The sequence below is a fragment of the Cervus elaphus genome, chromosome 9, assembly GCF_910594005.1.
Source record: "Cervus elaphus chromosome 9, mCerEla1.1, whole genome shotgun sequence".
NCBI lineage: Eukaryota > Metazoa > Chordata > Mammalia > Artiodactyla > Cervidae > Cervus > Cervus elaphus.
Window position 1 is genome coordinate 102,573,389 of NC_057823.1, and position 25,689 is coordinate 102,599,077.

Genomic DNA, 25,689 nt, shown 5'->3' on the forward strand with positions numbered 1-25,689 from the left:
ACTCTCTCGGCAGTCCTCATTTCACCTTGTGATTCCTCCAGCCCGGGATTTTGCATGGCGTGCTCTGCATGTAAGTTAACTAAGCAGGGTGGCAATACACAGCCTTGACGTACTCCTTTCCCAGTTTTGAACCAGTCCACTGTTCCATGTCTGATGTCACGTCTGACCCATTATATTTTCTCTAATTTGAAACCCCTTCACCTTGTCTGTTCAGTTACGTGTTTGTGTTTCCAGATTTATGACAGATTCAGTATGTCTTGATGTTTTCCCGTTTCTCTCTGTCCCTTTGACTGACATCGGCTCTGTCTTCCATGCATGTTTTTCTTTGTGTGACTTTGTTCACCACACAGCGCTCTTCTGCAGTAGGGATGTGGTGGGAGCATGTAGAACCATAGGCTGTTTTATTATTTTCTTTCTTAGTCATTGCTATATTTTCAATTGTAGCATTCTTTAAGTAATGTAGTGAGATGGTTCCTCATAGAATTTTTGTAGCTGTGAGGTTAATTTTTGTAGTTGTGAGGTTACTTTATATATTTTAGCTGGGATTTGGGGGAGATTGATTTCTATATACCTGCCACTTTCTTCCTCAGTTATATTCTTCTTTAAAATTATAGTAGAGTTGACACACTGTATTCGTTCGTCGTGTTACTGACATTATGTTAGTATCAGCTGTAAAACATAGGGCTATATCTTAGGCTCACATTTTCTCAAGGATTGCATACTAAAATTGCATACAAAAATAGATAGTTTAGATACTTTCCTTCCTCCTCCTCTTCACCTCCTTAGAAATATAAATGCCACTGAATTATGACAAGGTATCAAAGCATTTTAATACTTTTATTGGCATAGTATTCTGGAAATAATCACTTTGACTCCAAATAAATTAATTATTGTAATCCATCATCCTGCTCCTGCTGCTGCTAAGTCACTTCAGTCATGTCCGACTCTGTGCGACCCCATAGACGGCAGCCCACCAGGCTCCCCCGTCCCTGGGATTCTCCAGGCAAGAACACTGGAGTGGGTTGCCATTTCCTTCTCCAATGCATGAAAGGGAAAGGTGAAAGTGAAGTTGCTCAGTCGTGTCCAACTCTTAGCGACCCCATGGACTGCAGCCTGCCAGGCCCCTCCGTCCATGGGATTTCCCAGGTGAGAGTACTGGAGTGGGGTGCCATTGCCTTCTCTGAATCCATCATCCTACACCTCAATAATTGTTGAAACAGCATGGAAGATTGTATCATATGCACACTTACGTCTCTAAGTATTGCAAGAAGTTTATAATTCAGAGAGCAGAAATATCCCAAGCTCTTAATACATCTTGTATATTATGCACTTTGAATGAAAAAAATTAAAAATGTTGGATTGCTGAGGATTTCTTTTGCTTAACTTTTAAACTATTCCTAAGCTAAAAGAGCAAAACCCCATTGTTCTTATCTGGTAGTTCTTCCACCTACAAACTTTCTTAAGTTGACATGAGTGACAATCACCCTTCAACTTGCATTGAATTCTGTCAATTTAAATTACCTTACCAAGAGTATTTCTCATCTGAGCTCTTCCCTATATCCTCACTCATCTCAGGACTTGTTGCAGAGGTTATGAATGTTCACCAGTGTCCAACTTTCCTATGATTCTTGGAATCCGGCCAGGTTTCATTTGCACTTCAGTGCAAGCTGTAGCTAAGTTATGGTCCATGAATGTGAGTAAAATGATCAGCACTGCTTCTAGACCTGGTCTTTAGAAACATCCCACTTACCATCCTTTCCTTCCCTAGCTGTTGGTTTAATGTAATGGACTTTAATATACAGGAAGAAATATGGGTTCCTGAGTGAGTTAAACAAGTTTGGCATACTCCTCCATCCTAATATGGATAAAAGAGAAGCCTTTATGTGAAAGCTCCTGGAATTTTGATAATTATATCTGAGATTGAAACTTACTATGGTTTTCCACCCCCTCCATCATCAATATCACCTCTAACATAAAATATGCATGCATAAATTCTTATTGAGTGGATAAATATTTTCCTGCCAATGCAGTTAATGTATTCTTGTTAATGCGTTATTTCTATTAAAATTAAAGTTCAGTTTTTTGTTTTTTTCTAGAAATACTTGAGTATACTGGGATATTCTAACCTTGGAGACATTTACAATTTATTTTAGGTCCTCAAAGCTAATTTTCACTTTGTTTCACAGCTTCTTTCTTCATGAGACTCTGAAAAATATCCTGGATCTAAGGCAGAGAATATATCATGGTAACATCTGTCTGTGATGCTCCAGATTAGTCTTCTCTGATGCTGTGGACACAGCGGGGCTCCATCCTGGTCCCTGTTTAAGGAAGTGTTTATTTCGACCTGAGGGAACAGTGTGATCAGGAAGCCTCTAGACAGCAGCTCCTTCGGGGTTTGTCTCAGCTTCAGAGAACTACCTTGTACGAGGTTATGTTTTCCCTGGAGTGGTATGGGTCTGGCTGATGAGTGAGGTGGCATATAAATATCTGGGCACTTCAAACAGACACAGAACACTCTGAAGGGCAATATTCCCTTCAGAACTTCCCATCATTTTGGGTGAGGTTTTGCTGAACCTCTCTCATAGCTGAGTTATCCCCCTTACTTGTGATCCCATCTTATTTTTTTCCACAGATATTGATGGAAGTAAATTTCTTACACCCAAACTCCATTTCATTGTATGTTTCCAGGATACCAAATGCCCCATACCTGACCATATATTAATTTTTTCTTCGAAACTAAGCATGTTTAAAAACTCTCTCCTGCATTCTAAATCTCATGGAAGCCATCTCTGTTATCCCAAATTGCCTGAGACAAGAAATCTTACTAAGTTCTGAATGTCATGTCAGTTATGATATAACTGACAAATAACAATTAGATGGCTAAATGAAACAAATCATCATAATAAGTAACAACAACAAAATAGAAGAGTGGCCAGGCAAAGGAAATTTAAAAAGAAAAAAGAGTAGTGTAAAGATCAGAGGGAACAAGCCGAGAGGTATAAGCAGGTATGTGATAGTTATGTTGCAATGCTGTCTGTAAAAAAGCAAAATAACATTTGATCCTCTTAATATATTAAACGCCTAACAAAAATATAGTTTTTATGAGAGTACCTACATTCCACAGTGGCTGCTTAAAAAATTATTTTATTAAAAATGAGACCTGCCTGTCCTCTTCATTACTTCCAAGCACAATAAAAAATAGAAGCCAATAAACACAAAGGCAAATGAATTAAAGAACCGATGAACAAATACATTTAAAACAAATCAACAAACAAATAAACCCACTCGTGTTCTGTTGTCATAACAATTATACTGTGTCCCTGGGGTCTCAATCAATATGGGATTGAGTGTTTCTGGAAGCAGTGTACCGCTCTTAACTCTGCAGTGTTACTTGAAGGATCGTTTGTTGTGGGCGCTGGGAGTAATGGCTGGGGCGCAACAGCGATATTAAGGCAATATATCCTGTGGTTCTCAGCCTCTGAACTGATAATAACTGGTTAAGTAAACTGGCTACTAAATCAGAGAGAATGGAAACAAGACAAAGTGATAAGTGAAAAACAGCGCATATGAGAGGACAAAACGCAAGCCTGAATGTTGGTTTAGGGTTGCATCTTATGGAATGGGGAGTATTCACAGCTAGTCTTAAAAATACTCAGACTATTTTGAAAGTAACTTAAAGTCATAGATTTGAAATAAGTTCCAGGGACATGTTATAATGATTAGATATTCAGTCAAGAAAGATTTTGATTCAGTGACCAAAAATATAACATTAAAATATTCAGTCTGCAAGTTTGATATTACACACACAGCTAAATTTTTTCTAAAAAATATCACATTATGCACAGAAATTCCAAAGTATCTGCAGATTTTTGAAATGGATGCATTAAGGCTCAGTCTCAGTTCCCAAATAAAGTTTTGTTGACAGAGCAAAAAGACATGACATGTGCTTGAAAAAGTGGTAATGGTTGTTCTGTGAACAATGAAAACATCTACTGGCATATTTGCTAATATTTTCCTTAAGACAGCTACATGTAGTAGAGTTGAAATGTATTTCATAAAATCAAAGGATAGAAGCTTTCTTCTATTTCCCACAGTATCCAATTGAAGAAAATAATGCCCAGAGAATTCACGAGTTTCCTCAGTGACAATTAATGGATGGCAGAATTAGCATCAGAAGGCATGACATCTAGATTTCGAGGCCAGCTAACTCCTTCCCAGTTCTTTATGGATAGGATGTCATTTATGGGACAGTGATTGTATTCTTTATAAAATGGATCTCCTGGTAAATTTCTGTTCCTGTAGTGATATCTTACATTAGGGACTAAATGTAAGAAGGGGAAGCCCCTTACTAAGAGAAAGAGTCAGAAATGAAGGACTTCTGCTCCCCTTTTGAATGCTATTAGTAAGAAATACTGTAAATTAAAAATTAGCGGTTCTCAGCCTTCCAATTTAATCTGTCTTTTGATCAGCATTGACCGCAAACTCATAGACCCAATCCCTATGTGACAACATCTATGCCAAAATGCTTGCAGTGGAAAAATGGGGAAAAACATAAGTCTCTCTCATATTTGGACATGCTTTGGACTTTATGTTTTCAGGCTGTAAGTACTTAGTACACATTATAAACCTTAATTATGCAGCCATAAAATATTATGGCATGAAAGACTTCAGCATATTTCAGTATTTATTTGATTTTAAGGTCACTTCCATACGTATTTTCTTTAGATTAAATTCAATGAAGAAATCAGATGAACTGTATATTTTACATAATAATCTGTAAAATGTCAATGTAAAATGTGAAGTACAGATTGCACTCAATAGTGAAAACAAGTTAGATCCAAAGCACTTTTAAGATACTTTACAGTTGTCATTTTTAGAAAAATAGCAGATAAATGAGGCCAGTCAACAGCATGCTTTGAAATTCACCAGTTTAATTAAGCTTAATCACATGATACTTTTTTGCCAGATGGAGTGAAGTGAAGCCTTTTATATTTTTCCTTTATGAGAAAACACACTTGGACATTTGTCTTGCATGTATTTTACCTTGAACTATGCTATTTTTGGTAGCCGATTCAGCAAATATACGTGTGAGATGTTCTTCATATGGCTCTCCACACTTTTCTGTAAAATGATTTTTTTTTTCTTTCTTGCTTTAACTGTGTGATAAAATAATCATACTGGAACTTGCCATTCTTTGCGTATTCCAGTCTTCCCTTACCATTGATTGGCTCAATGATGGCTACTTGACTCAAAGTGGACCAATGTAACCATTTCTACCTGATATTCGTCCAGGTAATTTATTTAAAGCCAAATACTCAGAATTAGTCAGGATTCTCCAGAGAAACAGAACGAAGAGGATTTATATGGAGAAGCAGGGGTGGTGAAATGGTGAGAGAGATTGATTTATTGATTTTAAGTAATTATCTCATGCAATTAGGAAACCTAGGAAGCCCCGAATCAGCAAGGCAGGTTGGAAGTCCTGAGATGGATGGAGAAAGCAAGTTTGCAGTTCAAGTCTGAGGGCCCTCTACTGGAAAAATTTCTTTTTTTCCCAGATCGGCTAGTCTTTGTTCTCTTCAGTTCAGTTCAACTCTGATGCTCACTCATGTCCCAACTCTTTGCAACCCCATGGACTGTAGAACACAAGGCTTCCCTGTCCATCACCAACTCCCGGGACTTGCTCAAACTCATGTCCATCGAGTCGGTCATGCTATCCAACCATCTCCTCCTCTGTCATCCCCTTCTCCTCCTGCCTTCAATCTTTCCCAGCATCAGGGTCTTTTCTAAGGAGTCAGTTCTTCACATCAGGGGGCCAAAGTATTGGAGTTTCAGCATCAGTCCTTCCAATGAATATTCAGGACTGATTCCCTTTAGGATGGACTGGTTGGATCTCCTTGCATTCCGAGGGACTCTCAAGAGTCTTCTCCAACACCACAGTTCAAAAGCCCCAATCCTTCAGCGCTCAGCTTTCTTTACAGTCCAACTCTAACATCCATACATGACTCCTGGAAAAACCATAGCTTTGACTAGATGGATCTTTGTTGACAAAGTAATGTCTCTGTTTTTTAATATGCTGTCTAGATTGATCATAGCTTTCCTTCCAAGAAGCAAGTGTCTTTTAATTTCAAGGTTGCAATCACCATCTGCAGTGATTTTGGAACTCAAGAAAACAAGTCTGTTGCTGTGTCCACTGTTTCCCTGTCTATTTACCATGAAGTGATGGGACTGGATGCCATGATTTTAGTTTTCTGAATGTCGAACATTAAGCCAACTTTTTCACTCTCCTCTTTCACTTTCTTCAAGATGCTCTTTGGTCCCTTTTCACTTTCTGCAATAAGGGTGATGTCATCTGCATATCTGAGGTTGTTGATATTTCTCCCGGCAGTCTTGATTTCAGCCTGTGCTTCATCCAGCCCAGCATTTTGCATGATGTACTCTGAATAAAGCTAAATAAGCAGGGTAACAATATACAGTCTTCATATACTCCTTTCCCAATTTGGGACCAGTCCATTGTTCCATGTCTAGTTTTAACTGTTGGTCTTGACCTGCACACAGGTCAGATTTCTCAGGAGGCAGGTCAGGTGGTCTGCTGTTCCCATCTCTTGAAAAATTTTCCACAGTTTGTTGTGATCCACACAGCCAAAGGCTTTAGGATAGTCAATGAAGCAAAAGTAAGTGTTCTCCTGGAATTCTCTTTCTTTCTCTATGACCCAACGGTCTTGGCAATTTGATCTGTGGTTCCCGTGAGTTTTCTAAATCCAACTTGAACATCTGAAAGTTCTCGGTTCATGTACTGTTGAAGCCTTGCTTGGAGTATTTTGAGCATTACTTTGCTACCACGTGAGACGAGTGCAATTCTGTGGTAGTTTGAGCATTCTTTGGCATTGTCTTTCTCTGGGATTGGAATGAAAGCTGCCGTTTCCAGTCCTTTGACCACTGCTGAGTTTTCCAAATTTGCTGGAATATTGAGTACAGCACTTCCACAGTGTCATCTTTTAGGATTTGAAATAGCTCAGCTGGAATTCCATCACCCCCAGTATCTTTAGTCATAGTGATGATTCCTAAGGCCCACTTGACTTCAGACTCCAGGATGCCTGGCTCTAGGTGAGTGATCACAGCCATCATGGTTATTTGGGTCTTGAAGATCTTTTTTGTATAGTTATTCTGTGTATTCTTGCCACCTCTTCTTAATGTCTTCTGCTTCTCTTAGGTCCCTACCATTTCTGTCCTTTATTTTGTCCATCTTTACACAATGTTCACTTAGTATCTCTAATTTTTTGATGAGATCTCTAGTCTTTCCTATTCAAATGCTTTCCTCTATTTCTTTGCATTGATCACTTTCTTATTTCTCCTTGCTATTCTTTGGAACTCTGCATTCAGATAAATGTATCCTTCCTTTTCTCTTTTGCCTTCCGCTTCTCTTCTTTTGCCAGATATTTGTAAAGTCTCCTGAGACAACCATTTTGCCTTTTTGCATTTCTTATTCTTGGGGATGGTTTTGATCCCTGTCTCCTGTACAATGGTATGAACGTCCATCAATAGTTCTTCATGTACTCTATCAGATCTGATCTCTCTATCTATCAAATCTAATCGATTTTGCCCCTCCTATCATCTTATTGGGGCTTCCTACTTGCCCTTGCATGTGGGGTATATTTTTTTGGTGGGATCCAACATTTTCCTGTTGATGCTTATTCAGTGGTTAGTTGCAATTTTGGAGTTCTCACAGGAGAAGATGACTGCACGCCCTTCTACTTTGTCATCTTTATACTTTATCTTTGGTCTCTTAAGGCCTTCAAATGATTGGATGAGCCAATCCAATCTCCACACTGTGGAGAATAATTTGATTTACTCAAAGTCCACCAATTTAAATATTAATCTCATTCAAAAAACCCACCATATAAACATCAAGAATAAATGTTTGACCGAATATCTGGGGAATGATGACCCAGCCGAGTTATTACAAAAGTTTGTAGGTGCTTTTGTGAAACTGGACTTGAAATGGGAGTTAGGGTTAGAATGTGTGTGTGTGCACAAGTGCATGCCCAGTCATATTTGACTCTTTGCGACTGTACAGACTGTATCCCACCAGGCTTCCCTGTCCCCGCTATCCTCTGGGTAAGAATACTGGAGTTGATTGCCATCTCCTCTTCCAGGGGATCTTCCCAACCAAGGGATCAAGCTCATGTCTCCTGTGTCTCCTGCGCTGTCAGGCAGATTATTTAACACTGGCACCACCTGGGAAGCAGGTCTTAGATTAGTGAGTGATCTCAATTCATTTCAAATGTCCAGAACAATAGTCTAGAAATTTACAGATGCCCCATATTTTTAGATTAATGGATAAAGGTCTTGGAGACCAAAAATAAAAGATAATCCCCCCAACAAGTAAAGATGAGAAACAGGAAGAAAATCAAGGGACAGCAGTATAAGTCTGTGTGAATTTAAAAGCCCAAGAACAAGAAGCATTGATGTCCTGGGGCAGGAGAAGGTGGATGTCATGTCTCAGCTCAAACAGAGTTAATTTATTCTCCTTCACCTTTTCATCTATTCAGGACTGCAAGGAAATGGATGATGTCCCCTCACATTGGTTGAGAGCAATTTTCTTTTCTAAATCTAGTGATTAAAATACTGATCGCTTCTGGAGTCATCCCACAGGCACATTCATAAATAATGTTTTACCAGTTTTCTGGGTATCCCTTAGCCCAGGCAAGTTGACAAAAAAATTTAAAATTAAACCATTGCATCAGTCATACCATACTCATAAGAAAAATATTGTACTAGTTTACAGCAGGATTTCTCCAGGTTTCTTTTCATTCAGTTCAGTTCAGTTGCTCAGTTGTGTCTGACTCTTTGCGACCCCATGGACTGCAGCACGCAAGAACTCCCTTTCCATCACCAGCTCCCGGAGCTTACTCAAACTCATGTCCATTGAGTCGGTGATGCCATCCAACCATCTCATCCTCTGTCATCCTCTTCTCCTCTCTCCTTCAATCTTTCCCAGCATCAGGGTCTTTTCAAATGAGTCAGCTCTTCACGTCAGGCGGCCAAAGTATTGGAGTTTCAGCTTCAGCATCTGTCTTTCCAATGAATATTCAGGGCTGATCTCCTTTAGGATGGACTGGTTGGATCTCCTTGCAGCCCAAGGGACTCTCAAGAGTCTTCTCCAACACCACAGTTCAAAAGCATCAATTCTTCGGTGCTCAGCTTTCTTTATAGTCCAACTCTCACATCCATACATGACTCCTGGAAAAACCATAGCCTTGACTGGATGGACCTTTTTTAGCTAAGTAATATCTCTGCTTTTTAATATGCTGTCTATGCTATTTCTTTTCATTGGAGTACATTAAAAATATTCTTGGTAATTATCAAGTTATTTTTAAAAATATTAATTTTATTTAAATTATAACTTATAAGCTCCTTAATCTTAAAGCTATTTTATATGATAATAAAAATACAAAAATAAGTACTAATAAAACTATAAAACCAATAAAAATAAATATTATCATAATTGGATGAACAATGGTTAAGTATTCTAATCTCAAAATGATCATTATATTTTGTATTGCCTACTGAGGATAGGTTTTATTTTACTTTGATATGTGTGTTTTGCTAGTGCCTCCAAAATAGAGTTACAAACTGGGTGGTTTAAACAATAGAAATTTATTACCCCATAGTTCCAGAGTCCAGAAGTCTGAGATAAAGGTGTTGATAAGGTTGATTCCTTCTGAGAGTTTGAAAAACATCTGTTCCATGCCTCCCTCCTGGTTTGGTTTGGTGGCAATCTCTGACATTCCTTGGTTTTTAGATCACTTCCTTCATCTTCACATACTGTATGTTTGTTTTTTTAATACAAATTTCCCCTTTTTAATTAAAAAAATATTACATTGAGTTAGGATCCACCCTAATGACTTCATCTTAATTGATTCCATCTTCATTTACTATTTCCAAATAAGATTGCATTCTGAAGTACTTGGAGTTAGGACTCAACAAATAAATTGGAGATGGAATACACAATTCACCCCCTAGCAGTACTTGCCTATTAGCTTTGTTCATCTGACTAAAATCTCTAACTTTTCTCTTCTAAAATTTATCTGAAACCTCTGTTCACACAATGTCATGATGTTTTCCTTATTTATTTTTTAAAAAATGTATGCTTCTTGGTATGATCTATCACTGAGTTACTGAAACGATAAGGAAGTGAACTAGTTCAAAGTTATTAACCAGATTCAGACTATGCTGAAGCTATGTTTAAGTAAGATAATATGGAAATTTTAAGGCATTAAAATTTATTGTAGAAATTAAACCAGAACTCTACAGCATTCTCTCAGTTGAGAAATAGTGGTGTAATGTATATAGCAGATGCTTTGAGTTCCCACCCAAATCTCCTTGGCACTCACAGCTCTGACAGCTTCTTACTGCAAACACCTGTGAATCCGTCTTTGGCTATAAAAATATTCTCAGTCTGTGGGCAAGGGTCAAGGCAGAGTGCAAACAATTTAATGCCCCTGTGAGTAGTATACAACCAGGTGATGGATGGAGTTGATGAATGGGAATCACATTTTGGGTGGAATAACTTGGAAACATGTCCCAGCGGGATTGAACTTCAGTAACTCACAGTGGTAACCTGTGTACATATGTACCTGTACTGACTTCTCTTTCTTCTCCATCTCACATTCCTGCTCTCCTACTAGTGTTTTTTGAAATCTGACTAATAAATTACTTGTATTCACATCATGGTCTACTTCTGTGGGAAGGCATAAAATATGTTAGCTATAGCTAAATGCCTAGATTTCAATAAAGACTTTCTTTTTCTTTTCTTTTTTTTTAATTGAAGTATAGTTGCTATACACTGTTGTGTCAGCCTCTGTTGTACAGAGAAATGAATCAGTCATAGATATACATACATCCACTCTTTTTTAAAATTTCCTTCCAATTTAGGTCATCATAGAGCATGGAATAGAGTTCCCTGTGGTTTACAGTAGTAGTGTATATACTTAGTCATGTATGTAGGTCAATATCAATCTCTCAATTCATCCCACCTCCCTATCTTTCCCCCTTGATATCCACTTATTTGTTCTCTACAACTGTGTCTCTATTTCTGGCTTGCAAATAAGATCATCTCTACCATTTTTCTAGATTCCACATATATGTATTAATATTTGATATTTGTTTTTCTCTTTCTTATCTATTTCATTCTGTACAGCATCTCTTGGTCCATCCATGTCTCTGCAAATGACACAGATTTGTTCCTTTTCACGGGTAAGTAATATTCGATTGTATGCATGTAGCACATCTTTTTTTTAATCTGTTCCTCCATTATTGGACACTTAGGTTCCTGCCATGTCCTGGCTATTGTAAATAGTGCTGCAAAAAATGAACATTAGTTTGCATGTATCTTTTGGAATTATGTTTGTTTTTTCTGGGTATATACCCAGTAGTGAGATTTCTAGGTCATATGGTAATTCTCTTTTAGTTTTTTAAGGAAACTCCATACTATTCTCCATAGTGTCTGCACCAATTTACATTCCTACCAACTATGCAAGAGGGTTCCCTTTTCTCCACACCCTCTCCAGTGTTTATTGTTTGTAGATTTTTTGATGATGGCATTCTTGAGCCATCTCAGGTAAAGGAACAGTTTTGCTTCAGGGAGCTCCAATTTTATCAGTGAATGTTCTATGAATCCTAGTTCTAAAATATCTCTTGTACTCTATAATATTTTATTCAATCGTCTTCTAATTCCCACACCCCTGTTAGTAGTATCTTAACATCTTTCAGTTAGATGATTTTCATGACCTCAAGAAATATCAGTCTAATTCCGCACATACCCCAGGGCAGGTTCCCCATTAGCTGTAGTAAAGGTTTCATTACCAGCCCTCTTTGCCACAGCTTTGCTCTAGTCACAAAGAAGCTCTGGGACTTGCTACGAAATTGTTCATCCTTCATGTGTCTCTACTTCATCCATGCTTTTTCTCCTGTCTGGAATTATCTCGTAATTCTCCAGGGGAATTTCTGCCAGTGCTCCTAGCCTGTTACTAAAGACATTCCCTTATTCTCTAGCACCTGTCTACCCTAACCCCTTATGCATAGCCAAGATTCCATCTTACTGGTGGTATAGCTTTGTATCTGTACCATTACTAATCCATACCATAATATTGTAAGTATATTCACATTATTCACATACTTTTTAAATTTCATTATTAATTAAACACCTTGAGGAAATCACCTTCTTCTCTGTTTCCTCTGCCAGATTGGTAGCTGTTCAGTAAAATGTTAATGAATAAGTGAATAGGCATTGTAGAAATGCTCAAGACTCCATGTTTGGCCTAGAATTTAAGTCAGAATAGTGAAATACTTCACTGAAGATTTTCTGGGAAAGCACAGTGTTGGAGTCAGTGGTCGAGTGAAAAATGCATCCTGCGTCTTCAGCCTTCATTCACCCACCTCTGCTATTTTCTCTGATTTGCGTACAAGAGGAGCTGGGCTTCCTTGTCATTTTGTTAGTTTTGACTAAGAGAGTGAGATTCTTGGGCTTGAGGATAGGAATGAAGGGATAGAGACTGGGAGTGGAGCTTTCCATGGAGGAGAAGTTGATGTGTGTTAGGGGGCAGCCAGGAGACCATATGCGGTTAGAGATGCACAGTCAGCCTCAGGAAGAGGGGAGACACTCTACTTCTGCATTTGCCTGGGTCGAGGGCACGTGCTGGCTACTTTCGGTCTCGTGTCTCCCCACCTGCTGGAGGAACTGTACGTTCTAAAGACAGGATCAGAGCAGACGCTTCTGCAGAGTTTCATCCTGCACAGCCTCCTGTAAGCCAATCCAAGACTGACCGCTTTGACTCAGGTTTGCTACTTCTAACTTGCAAACACACACACCATTTAGTACAGGTTCTTGGAGATGGAATGCTTTTGGTTACTTCATAGTAGTGAATGTTTGTTATTTGTATTCAAGAATAATTAGGTATGAGAAGTTGCCTAGTAAGCACATCCCCAGCCCTCTTGAAGAAGTAAACATTTTTCACTTTGTAGGAGAAACAGCCAACTGTCTTTTTTTTTAGCCTGTTTTGTCATTCTAATTTGGCTAATGTGAGTTCTCATCCTTTGCTTTTCCTTAAATTTCAATATTTTTCAAAGAGCTTCATTTATTTTCCCAATTGTCTTTACTTATTTCTATGCCAAGTCATCTGTGATTTGCTTTAGCGTCAAGTGTGTGTGTGTGTGTGTGTGTGTGTGTGTGTACATTTATGGCCCAGACTTTATTCTTGACTTTTTGTTTTTAAAATATATTTTAAAATAATTCAGTGTGGAAATCATTCCATCATTCAACCATGCTAAAAAAATTATTGTCAGTTTGAAAGTTTCCTTTAGTCGTTTTACATATGCCTATACTTTTCATGTAGCTTTAAATATTAATATGTGTATAAATTTTAACCTGACTTTCACTTGATAATATATCATATCTATATGCTGTTTTTCAAACTTCATAAATTATTTTAAAGCAGCTTGATATTCCATTGAGAGAATAACCATAATCTTATCAACCATTCCTTTAGTGTTAGGTACATTGACTTCCCTCAGAAGTTTCATGGAACATTTCAAGGATCATTTACATAGAGTTTCTAGTATGCTTCTAGTTTTGCATAAGAAAACTTCTCATAGTCGGGATTGAAATTAAGGAGGGATGGGGTCAAAATGTGTGAATTTATAGTTTTTCATAAGCATTCTAATACTATGTTGTTAGAGTTGTGAATTCATATCTTTTCTTGGTAGTTGCAATTTTGATTTCATCATGTATTATTAAATATATTTTTAACCTATTAAGGAAAATAAGATGGCACTAGTGTTTTCAGGTAGGTTTACTTGAGTCCTTTGAACAAATTAGGATATTTTTATATTTTATTTACCAGGTAACTTTCTGTTTGTGAATTGTTCTTTCATGTGATTTGCCCATGTTTTTCAGCAGATATATTTCTAATTGTTAAATATTTTCAGTTAGGTATATTCCATTTTGGTATGCTTTTTATAACCTTGCACATGGTTTGTTTATATATATACATATATATGTATATATATATCTTTGTTTATTGTTTAATAAATACATTGACATGAGTAAATTCATATTATTATAAAGTCCTTAGAAATACTTTTTCACAATATCCTACTATATATATGTGTGTATATATATATATATATATATATATATACATAAAGCATCATTTACCTATTATTCAGCTTTTGTCTTCAAATATCATTTTTACTTTTCCTAAAATAAATAATACAGTGAGAAATATATTTATGAGAATAGCCTTTCTAATGTTTTTAGATATGTGCTTCAGAGAAAATCTAATATTTTTGTGCTTTGTGTGGCTATTGGCCTGTGTGTTTGTGCGTGCTAAGTCACTTCAGTTGGGTCTGATTCTTTGCGACCCCATGGACTATAGCCCACCTGGCTCCTCCATCCATAGAATTCTCCAGGCAAGAATCCTGGAGCAGACTGCCATGCCCTCCTCTAGGAGATCTTCCTGACCCCAGGATCAATCCTGCGTCTCTGACGTCTCCTGCAAGCAGGTTCTTTACCACTAGCGCCACCTGAGAAACCCTATTAATTGAGTCTAAATCAATACTGAATAATAATTGTATGTGTGAGTTTAGTGTCCACAATATATAAGAGTATTTTCCTTATCTATCTGGTAGAGATTATACCTGAGATACTGACCACAGTTGATCATATCTAAAGGGGTAGATGGTAGCAAGCTTTGAATTTTCTTTCTCTTGGGATACTGAAAGGATTTAAACTTCTAAATACTAATCCAATTTCAAAATTAGACCTGGAAATATACGCTTGCGGGAAGACACTTCAAAATCTGTCTTGGAACACATGAAGGTCTGTTCAAAGGTTGATGTATTCAAAATGTGCTGAGGGCTTTTTATTCATCCTGCAGTTGTTTCATATTAATCTGTCCTTTAGTTAAAATCTGTAGCACATGTTTTTGTTATGCCTCATGTTGCACATGCTATGTTATTTTTGCAATTTATTTTTCAGAGTAAAGACAATCCTTTCCACTTAATGTTTTAAAATTCCATCTCATTATATGTTACTTTTCAGTTTGTTGACATCATTTTGTATTCTTTCAAATATTGAGTAGCTCTCAAAACTTTTATGCCATCTATACATTAGATAAAAAAAAGGTCTCAATGTCCTCTTCTGAATATTAATTGTGATCCCTGCTCCCATGTCACCTCACCACCTGCGTCCTTCACAGGTCATCATTCAGGAATCCGTGACACCCACGCCTTTTTAGGGGACTCTTCAATCACCTACACATCTATTGAGTTTTACTCTCACATATAGTTTTGTTTCTTACTCATGAGATATTTTAGGAAGCACTAATCGATGGTGCTCAAATTGTATTTCACCCTGTTTTACATAATAACGTGAAAATATGATTTTGAAATTTATCTCTCTTATTCAGAATCTCTGATTGTTGATTTAATCATCAAAAAAAGCAAAATAACTAGACTACTACTAATAATAGGTGTTAAATGGATTGCCATAAAGCTATTTTATGCATTCTGACGGAGTTTTAAAATATCACCAGACTCTAATAGTGAACTGTCTTACAATGCGTCACCGTTTCAGCATGTTTTAATGTGAGTCCTAAGCATAGGGATGAGGAAAGGGTGAGAAAGGAAGCGAGGGGTATTTACTACGCACATCAATTCTATTGGAGGGATGGCGGTTCAGTTTCCCTAGCATGATACCCAACCTCATGCATATGTATTACACTGTCATATTGACAAATAGTAACATATGTTCCTATAACGTTAGGAACTGAAGTACTGCATGATATTAAGGGATCAAAAGCACCACAGCTGCTAACGAAGATCGCCTGAATATTACATAGCTTCTTCAACAATTCTACCAACTTTCATGTGAGCAATTGTACCTGGATAATCACAGCCATATTCAGATTACAGTTCATAATTCGTCTCCTTTAAAAACTGAGAACACCACCTGTTTTCATTCTGCTTAAAAAAAAAAAAAAAAGAAGAAGGTTTGATAGGATTAGGAAACACATCTAGTCTTTGTTTTTAGCTAGCCCATTTTGAAAATTGGGGTCATGGATGACGGCTTCCTGAGTGGGGCAGCAAAAGCAATGGTAATGGAAGAACATTAAAAAGATTCAGATGTGTAGTTCTAAGCAGCATTCGCAAATGTGTGAGTGCATTGACATGCTTGATTATGCAAAAGCTGAGCTGTGCAAATCATAATAATAAGCTTTCTCATTAGATTTCCTGCATTTTCTGCTTCTTGATCAGCCAGAAATACAGCCAAGTGTTCCCATTCTTTTGAAATTTCCCATTTACACTTGTTTCAACTACTCAGAGAAAAATAGGGAAAATAAGAGCAGTGAAATAAGATTTTAATTAAAAGGGAAAATGGAAAATGTTCAAATTTCATAAAATGCAAAAGACGTGTGCACTTTGGTTATAGTCAGCTTGAAAGCAAAATTTTGCTGGGCACTCACAGACGTTAAATCAGTTTGTAAGTCAATAACTAGGTAAAAAATGTAGTCCAGCTATTTTAAAAGTAAACCTAAAAGTGATAACTTAAGAAGGCTAATTGAATCATGTGCTTCACAAAGAAAGGTTTTATTCAGAGTATCAGGGCTATCCAAAATAAAGTATAGTAATAATAGTAGAGAATTATTTGAAAGGAATGACATAACTAAAAAGATACATCCAGATATTCAAAACCATTTCACTAGTTCGAAATGTTGAGTTTTCACTTTCAGTGGGAGTAAATACATATAATTAGCAGTTACTTTAAGGGAAATGAAAAATAAACCCAGGAACTCGTTCAACGTGACCAGAGCAGTCTCTACACATGTGATCCTCAGCGTCCATCTTACAGACCAGCAGTCATCAAAATGGTATTATGCCAACACTCACGTGCTTTGCTTGGCTTCCCAATTTAATACCAACTAGGTCAGTGACCAAGTGAAGTTGAAAAGGTTCTTGGTCCAATTTCTATGTGTTGGCACAATATATTCAATGAGTGAAAGCATTTTCACTTGCTTTCGATAACTCAAGAGGTATTTTTCCCATTATGTTTGTGGATTTGCTATAAAAAAAATGCTAATTTGCTTGATGGCCCCATTATATTTAAAATTGTGTGGCATGTATTTATGTCCGTGTTACGAGAGAATCAGAAATGAAGCTAGGGAGTCCTTAGAGGATCAGATTTGAACCCCTACCTTCCATAGCACGGCAGTTACAACTCTGGACCTCCCAGGCTCAAGGAACCTGAAGCTCCCAAAGTCCAGTCCTTAGATCGCATGAGAGATCAAGAACAAACACATACCATGGGGTAGTGGGGACCTCCAGCCACGCAGGCGTCTGCTCAGGAGAGGATCACTCAAGGACCCTTCATGAAGCTCAATATGGGTCAGCATGGCAGCCTCAGAGTACCCACCTGTCCTTCACGATGCCCTTAACTTCCCACACTCTTAGGTATAAAGACCGAGGGTCTCCTTTCACCATCAGCCAGGAACATGGTTAAAAGGATAATTACATCTCAACTTTATTTTTAAAAGTTTGCATTCCAGACAGTCTTTCTGCTTCCTCCGCTCCATGAGCTACTCTGTCTCTGTGCCCCCGGAGTGTAGACACTGTTCCTCTGGACCCCTGTTCCTTCTCTGCCACGGCCATGTCCTCCTCACACACGGATTACTGATCCTCCCTGTAACTTCCCCTTTTTTTTTTTTTCTTCCTTTTGGTCCGCTTTTCTAAATAATCACTATGAGAATCTAACAAAATCCCCATCAGGGTCCAGGGATGTTTATTCAACTAAGTCAAACAATCAAAATTGTATCATTAATATTTTAAGAGTTTATGCCTCAACACTTTTGGATCCCTCACTCACTAATAGCCCATATTATAGTTTTTCCCAACAGTAAGAGGCAAAAGGAAATTAACTTCTTATTTCAATAGCTAAATGCTACATGCAATTCACAGTTATCGTTTTATGATGAAAAACATTTGGCTTTGAATATTTATGTCATAGATGTGCAGGGACATCTCTGAGCCAAATAGTTGAAGAATAATTGAATTATACTAGCAGTTTTCTGCCCCTGATTACTCCTCACTCTTTTGCTTCCTGGAAGATCAGCGCCTGATAATATGCCTTGTCGATCCATATGGCCAGACGCAATCATTACATTTCTCCAGTAATTTTCTACAAATGCCTTTCTCATCTTATAAGCTTTACTGATATTTCAGTGACTATCAATGGTGGTATTTGTGAATCTATTTTCAGAGCGTTCAGGATAATTCTTTAAGGCAAAGTCGCAATTAATGGGAAGGTACTTAACCCAATAACAATTGACCAATGCTTTCTTTTTATGTCTCACCAAGCCTTCCACCCAAATTATGAGCACCATAAATGGTGCTAAGTTAACAACACTGTATTGTATATTTGAAAAGTAGCTCTTTGATAATTCTCACCACCAAAGAAGAAAAAAAAAATTGGAATGATCTGAGAAGATAGATGTGTTAACTAACTTTACTGTGGTAATCTGTTCATGATATATACACAATTAAGCTATTTTGTTGTACACCTTAAGTTTTTACAATGTTATACGTCAGTTATACCTCAATATAGCTGAGGGAGAAAGTCAATGCTATTTTTGGCCTTTTTGGTCCACTATTATACCCTCAAGGCTGAGGACAAAACATGGCAAATAAGACAATATTTTTTTTAAAAATTAGTGAATTAATGTATGGATACTAGCATCTCTAACCCTAGCATGGAGAAAACTTTTTATGCAGAAAGCAACATTGCCTCATAAATATATTTTATATAAATTGGTAAATTGAAAATGTTGAACAGTATATATGGAAGGGGCTTCCAGCCTGGCACAGTGGTAATGAATTTGCCTACCAATGCAGGAGGTGACAGAGACGAGTTTGATCCCTGGGTGAGGGAGATCCCCTGGAGCAGGAAATGGCCACCCACTCCAGTATTCTTGTCTGGGAAATTACATGGACAGGCGGGCCTGGTGGACTGTAATTCATGGACTCGCAAAGAGTAGACATGACTGAGCACACAGCATGCATATATGGAAAGTGGTTCATATTTAAAAATCAAATAACCCCCCCCTTTTTTTTTAATTTTGCTTTTAAGCAAGGTTTGGTAATTTGCTGACTTAAAAAAGTGTGAGTACACTATTGGAAATCTGTGACATATTTCCAAAGAATCCCCGTCAACTCTGTATCAGCTTCCCTTAGCACTTAATATGTTTACTTTCCCTGGTCAACACAGTAACAGAATTTTCACTCAGCTCCATATAATTCCTTGGTGAAGAAAGACATTTTTTTTTTTTTTTCCTCTCTTGTAAAATTGTAGGGAATTGTTTCCATGTGATATCTCTTACTAGAGGCTTTGGTCAAAGAGGGTGTTATTCAACAACATTTTGACCTTTGACTGCTCCAAAAGGTGCATCAGAAATATTCACAAATCCTGGAAATAAATGTTCACAGGCACTCTAAATTAAATATTAAATCTGATTCTATGCATTCCCAATTATGTCTTAAGGATCTCGTGAATGAAAAAGTTTTCATTTCTTATTCTCATTTGTTTTGTATTTTCAAACATTTTAAAATCTTGATATCCTATTAAAAACAGAGGGGTGGCCAGGAAAAACATCTGGGACTGCTTAACTAATCTAATTTTCTCAAGTAATTTTACTAATATTCAGTCAATTAAGAAATGTTAGTGCTCTTTATGCTGCAAGTCAATGTGATCATTTGTGAACTGCTTTTTTTTTTTATTTCGTTTTTCAAAATGAGAAACCAATGAGTCCAATTAATTTTAGCCCCACAAACAATTAATTGTACATTAAAAATAAATGACTTCAATTGATCACAATTCTACTCAACTGATGGTAATGAGTGCTAATTTGGGAATGACAGGGAGCTTGGATTCATAAGATCAGGAATTAGATTTGAGTTATAATTTAAATAAAATTCTTTGAATGAATGAAAAATGTTGACAAAGTTTTACAGTGATAAATGTATAAATGTTAATGCATAGTGTTAAGATGCCTTCATGAAGGCTTAGATGCAGGATTAACCTGTGCAATAGTGTACATTGATGAATAAATGATCAAACATACCTTGAATTACACAAGAAACATATTTGTGTAGAAAAGGTAATTACCATCTGTTCTTAAGGGAGAATACTTAGAAAATTTTAATTGTGACGTAATCCTAAAAGATCTATGGAAGCTCAAATTTCTTTTTAACAAATTACAATGTTTCCTGACTTATATTTTAATAATAAATAGTCTGTACTTAACAAACCAACCATAATTCAATTTAAAACCAGTAGCATGCAGATAACCTATAAAGCATTTGAAGTAATGGAGCTGTAACAATTGAGTGTACATATGCAAAAATATTAAAATGGGTCATATGCTTAAATGTTAAATAAAAAGCTGTAAATTTTTTGAAGAAAACACTGGAGGAAAATCTATGTGACCTTAAATTGTGTAATCAGTTTTTGCCACAGTATCAAAAGCAAAAGTTTTTACAAAAGAAAAAATTGATAAAGTTGACTTTATTAAAATTTTTAAAGTTCTAGTCTACAAAAGATACTATTAAGAGTGTAAAAGACAAGCTACATACTAGGAGAAAGATACTTGCAAAACATATCTGATAAAATGCTTTTATCCAATATGTATGAAAGTTATTAAACTAAAACACTAAGGATATAACACGATTAAAATTTGTGCAAAAAGATCTGAACAGACACACCTTACCCTGAAAATAAAACCTCACTAATATCTACAAAACTGACAAAACATGTCAGTGAAGAACATAAAATGGAGCAGCCATTTTGGAAGGAAGTTAAGAAGTATCTTACAAAGCTAAACATAGTCTTAAATATATCATTCCACATTTGTACTGTAGGTATCAATTTGGAAATTTATGTCCAAAGGTAAACCTACACATAGATGTTTATAGCAGCTTTATTCATAATCTTCATATACTAGAAATAAGATGTACTTCAATAGGCACACAGATAAACAACCCTCTCACAACCATAACCTAGAATGCTATTTAATATTATAAAAAAATGAGCTATTAAGTCATGGACAAACATTGATAAACCTTAAGTGTATATTGGTTAGTTAAAAGCAAAGTCTAAAAAGACTCATACCATATGAGGTCATTTATATGACATTTCGACATTTTGGAAAAGACCGAGGTATGCAGATGCTAAATGGATCAGTGGTTTTCAAGAATTCAGAGTAGGGGGTTGTATAGGTGAAGTACAGAATTTTATAGGCTGATGAAACTACTTTGTATGATAATGCGATGTTGAATATATGAATTTGTCAAAGCCTATTTGTTTTATTTACAATTGAGTGAATATTGTATGCAAAGTAAAAATAAATCATGTAGGAAGTCTGAGGATCCAGAATGGAACCAGTCTAACTGTATTTTAAAGATAGTAAACAGCCTCACTGAAGGACACGGGAAAAAGCCCTAACTAACCTATCACCAACCTAAGTAACTGGGAAATGAGTGGAGCCTGCTGTTCTGAAGGTGAAAGTGAAGGGCTTCCCTGAGGCTCAGATGCTAAAGAGTCTCCCTGCATTGCAGGAGACCCAGGTTCAATCCCTGGGTTGGGAAGATCCCAACTATATATATATAGGAATGTGAACTGCAATACACTTTGCCTAAATGAATTTAATTTGCATTAAAATCAAAAGATGTATAATGAGAAATACATGTAATGGGATATATATATATATACTATATATATATATTTATCTCAGGTTCAATCCCATATACATATATTGCCATGCATCCCTCCAGAAGACATATATATATGTATATGTATATGTCTCTGTGTGTATATATGTATGTGTGTGTATATATATATATGTATATATATATATATAAGGAATGGCAACCCACTCCAGTACTCTTGCCTGGAGAATCCCATGGACAGAGAAGCCTGGTGGGCTACAGTCCATGGGGTCGCAAAGAGTTGGACACGACTGAAGTGACTGAGCACACACACACATATATATATATGTCCAAAAAGTGATTTTAATATATGTACACACACACACACACACACACACACACACACACACACGTATATATATCACTCATGTTTCGTGTGAAGGCAGACTATATCTGAAGGCTACCTAGAGCTACTGAAGAACTTTGAAAAGAGTAGTGAGCTAATGCATTCTTTAAAATTTAGAACAACGTCTGAGACAGGGTAAGTATTATACATATTTGCTCTTATTAGGCATGTCTTTGACAGTGGGGTTTTGGGAAGTGTACCATACAGCTGTTCAGAAGAAACACATGGATCCCTATCTTCTTTTTTCTTTTCATGTTTTAAATTTTGTTTTAGTGAAGTATAGTTGCTCTGCATTGTCGTGTTAGTGGCTGCCCTTCAGCAAAGTGAATCCGCTTTATGTAGACACATATCGCCTCTTTTCTGGATTTCTTGCCCATCCAGGTCACCACAGAGCACTGAGCACAGTTCTCTGTGCTGTCCGGGTGCTTCTCATTATATTTCTTTTCCTTTCAATGCAAATTAAATTCATTTAGGCAAAGTGTATCTCAGTCCACCTTCCTATCATTAGAAAACAGGGTTCATCAGGGGTCAAGCCGAGTTGTGATAAAGCCAAGATGAGACAGATGAAGGTCTTATTTCCCTTTCTGTGTGCAAGTCACACCACTCTTCTATTTTCAGTAGCATATCGCAGAATCAGGAAATAAAGGATTGATGAGCGTTTGCCTAGTTATTTTTGTTTTTTAAGATTTTTCCAAATTTATTTTTGTTTAATATCAAGAAGAAAGAATAAACATTGAGTTTCTAATGTGTGAAGGAAATAATTCTGGTAGCTGAGATTGCAAACACTCTGCAGTATTCTTCGCATCCCTGAGAAGTTCATCATATGTTTGATAATATAAGCATGGATGTGCTAGAAAAATTATAATGATACTCAGAAGTTCTCTGGAATTCAACATTTTTTATTTTGCTAACTAAGAAACTGGCGCTGAGAGCCAAAATCACTAGCACCATATTTTGGCGCTGGACCTGGACCAAACTAGGTCTTCTGATGCTCGATTCTCTTGTTTTTTGTTGTTGTTGTTCTGTCTCGTTATTTCTCTAGCCGATTGTTACATACACATTATTTCACTTTAAAAGTAAGTCTATATTATAAATTGCTGAAGGAAAATAATTCCTCAGATTTCCGTGAAGATGGATTTCATTTCTTCTTTCCCATGGAGTTGAAATCAATTACCTGGTAGCTAAACGTGAAGGAGACCTAGGGTGTGTGTGCATTAGTTCCCTTTTCTCTTTCCCTCTCCTGATGTGGGTGTTCAGTGGTGTTCAGAGGCAACTGCCTCAGGGAGGCGAGGGGCTGTTGTCATTCAGGGTTGCTGGTAACTGCTGGTTAGTAGTATAACTGAGAGGTTGGTATAATTAACGTTTTGTGCATTTGGCCACAGGGATTCCCTGGCGGCTCAGATGGTAAAGAATCCACACCCGTGGTGTGGGAGACCTGAGTTCAGTCCCTGGGTGGGGAAGATCCCCTGGAGGAGGGCATGGCAGCCCACTCCAGGATTCCTGTCTGGAGAATCCCATGGACGGAGGAGCCTGGGGGGCTACAGTCCCTGGGGTTGCAAGGAGCTGACTGAGCGGCTAATCAGAGCACTCAGCACAGACAACATGTAGCATTTGGAAAGCAAACAGGCTAATCATTAACCTCAGGGAGGTATGTTAGTTAGGAATATATGTACACGTTATGGAATGGGAATTTTTTTTTTTTTCTTACATTTCCGATAACATGATCCTCTCAAAGGAGGGAGAATAAGTTACCTTGTGAGTGACGACCTTTGGTCTGCATTCTATGACCAGGATATTAGTTGGGAGTTTTTAGTCTATTTTTCTTTTCTGGATTTGTCACCTGTGAAGTAGTGAACTTGGTAGGTTTGTTTTCACAGCAGACTAAAACTTTCCTTCTGTGGGTTGTTCCTGTAGAATCTAAGCTAATTCCTTTAGATCTCATTTTATGGCATGCCCTCTAAATTAACCTTTATCAGTAATAAAGGTGATATTTTGATTTCTTAATACCTGTTTCCCTTGGGTAGAGATGCAGCTGCTGTTTGCTGGGTATCTTCTAACTTCCAGAGCCTTTGTCATGGATACATAGATGATCTACATATTGATAAGATCACATTTGGTCTCAGTGAATGACAATTAACCCTGAAAGACACCAGTAAAGACATCAGGAAAGTTCCTGAGTTTTAGGTTGTGATCTCTTCTGTGATTACAGACGACCTGACATAACTTAAACATTACAACATTTGGCATTCAAAAGTATATAAGTAAATTCATCCAAGGAGGATGAGACTATAGGAATCGGTGATTCAGAAATGATGTGTGACTTGGCAGACCGCCGGTGTACCACGGCGCTGAGAGCGGAAATTCTGCTGCTGTGGCTTGAGGAGTGGGTAACCCAGGCCCCAATACAGACACATGATAGAAGGCTTACCCCAAGGGAGTAGACGAGACTTAAACACCTTCACTTGGCAATCATCTAGAGTACTTGAAGAAAAGAGTGAAGCTTTTAATATGTTTTTGAGGTACTTTTTGCAAGCTCATCAGTTACTCTTTGAAAATCATTTAAACTTCAGCTGTACTGTGCATTAATTGCAGGTCACATAGACTATCTTCTGGGGACATACTTGTAAACTAACAACAACAAAACTAAATCATAATGGAACAATGTGGGTAACATAAATTATTTATACTTGATATTACTAAAGATAAAGTTCACCTAGACCCCATTTTATAAACCATAAGGAAATAAAGAAAATGTATATTTCCTTTCTTATTCCTAATATATTTTAAATGCTTTAGTTAATGATTATTTAATAGAAACTTTATAATTCATTGTTAGATATTAAAAGAAACTGGAATTATAGTAATTTTGCATCAGAAAACCATCACCTGACAATTCAAGACATGAAAATCAGGAAACCAGAACCATTACTGAGAAAGCAGGTAAAATACATTGCTGGTTTAATAAACGGATAAATCTCTCACCATTATAAAGGTGAGGGTTTTTAATTTAATTGTGGGTTTCCTATTCTGCCTTTCCAGAAAGTCAAGGTTTTTCTTCTGTAGCAATTGGACTTTTTCACCTTTTTTTCAACATTTTGTTCATCATTTCATTGAGACTGCATAGAACTCTTTTCAGTTCAGTTCAGTTGCTCAGTCATGTCTGACTCTTTGTGACCCCACGGACAGCAGCACTCCAGGCCTCTCTGTCCTTCACCAACTCCCAGAGTTTACTCAAACTCATGTCCATTGAGTTGGTGATGCCATCCAACCATCTCATCCTCTGTCATCCCCTTCTCCTCCCGCCTTCAATCTTTCCCAGCATCAGGGTCTTTTCCAATGAGTCAGTTCTTCGCATCAGGTGGCCAAAATATTGGAGCTTCAGCTTCAACATCCATCCTTCCAATGAATATTCAGGACTGATCTCCTTTAGGATGGACTGGTTGGATCTCCTTGCAGTTCAAGGGACTCTCAAGAGTCTTCTCCAACACCACAGTTCAAAAGCATCAGTTCTTTGGCGCTTAGCTTTCTTT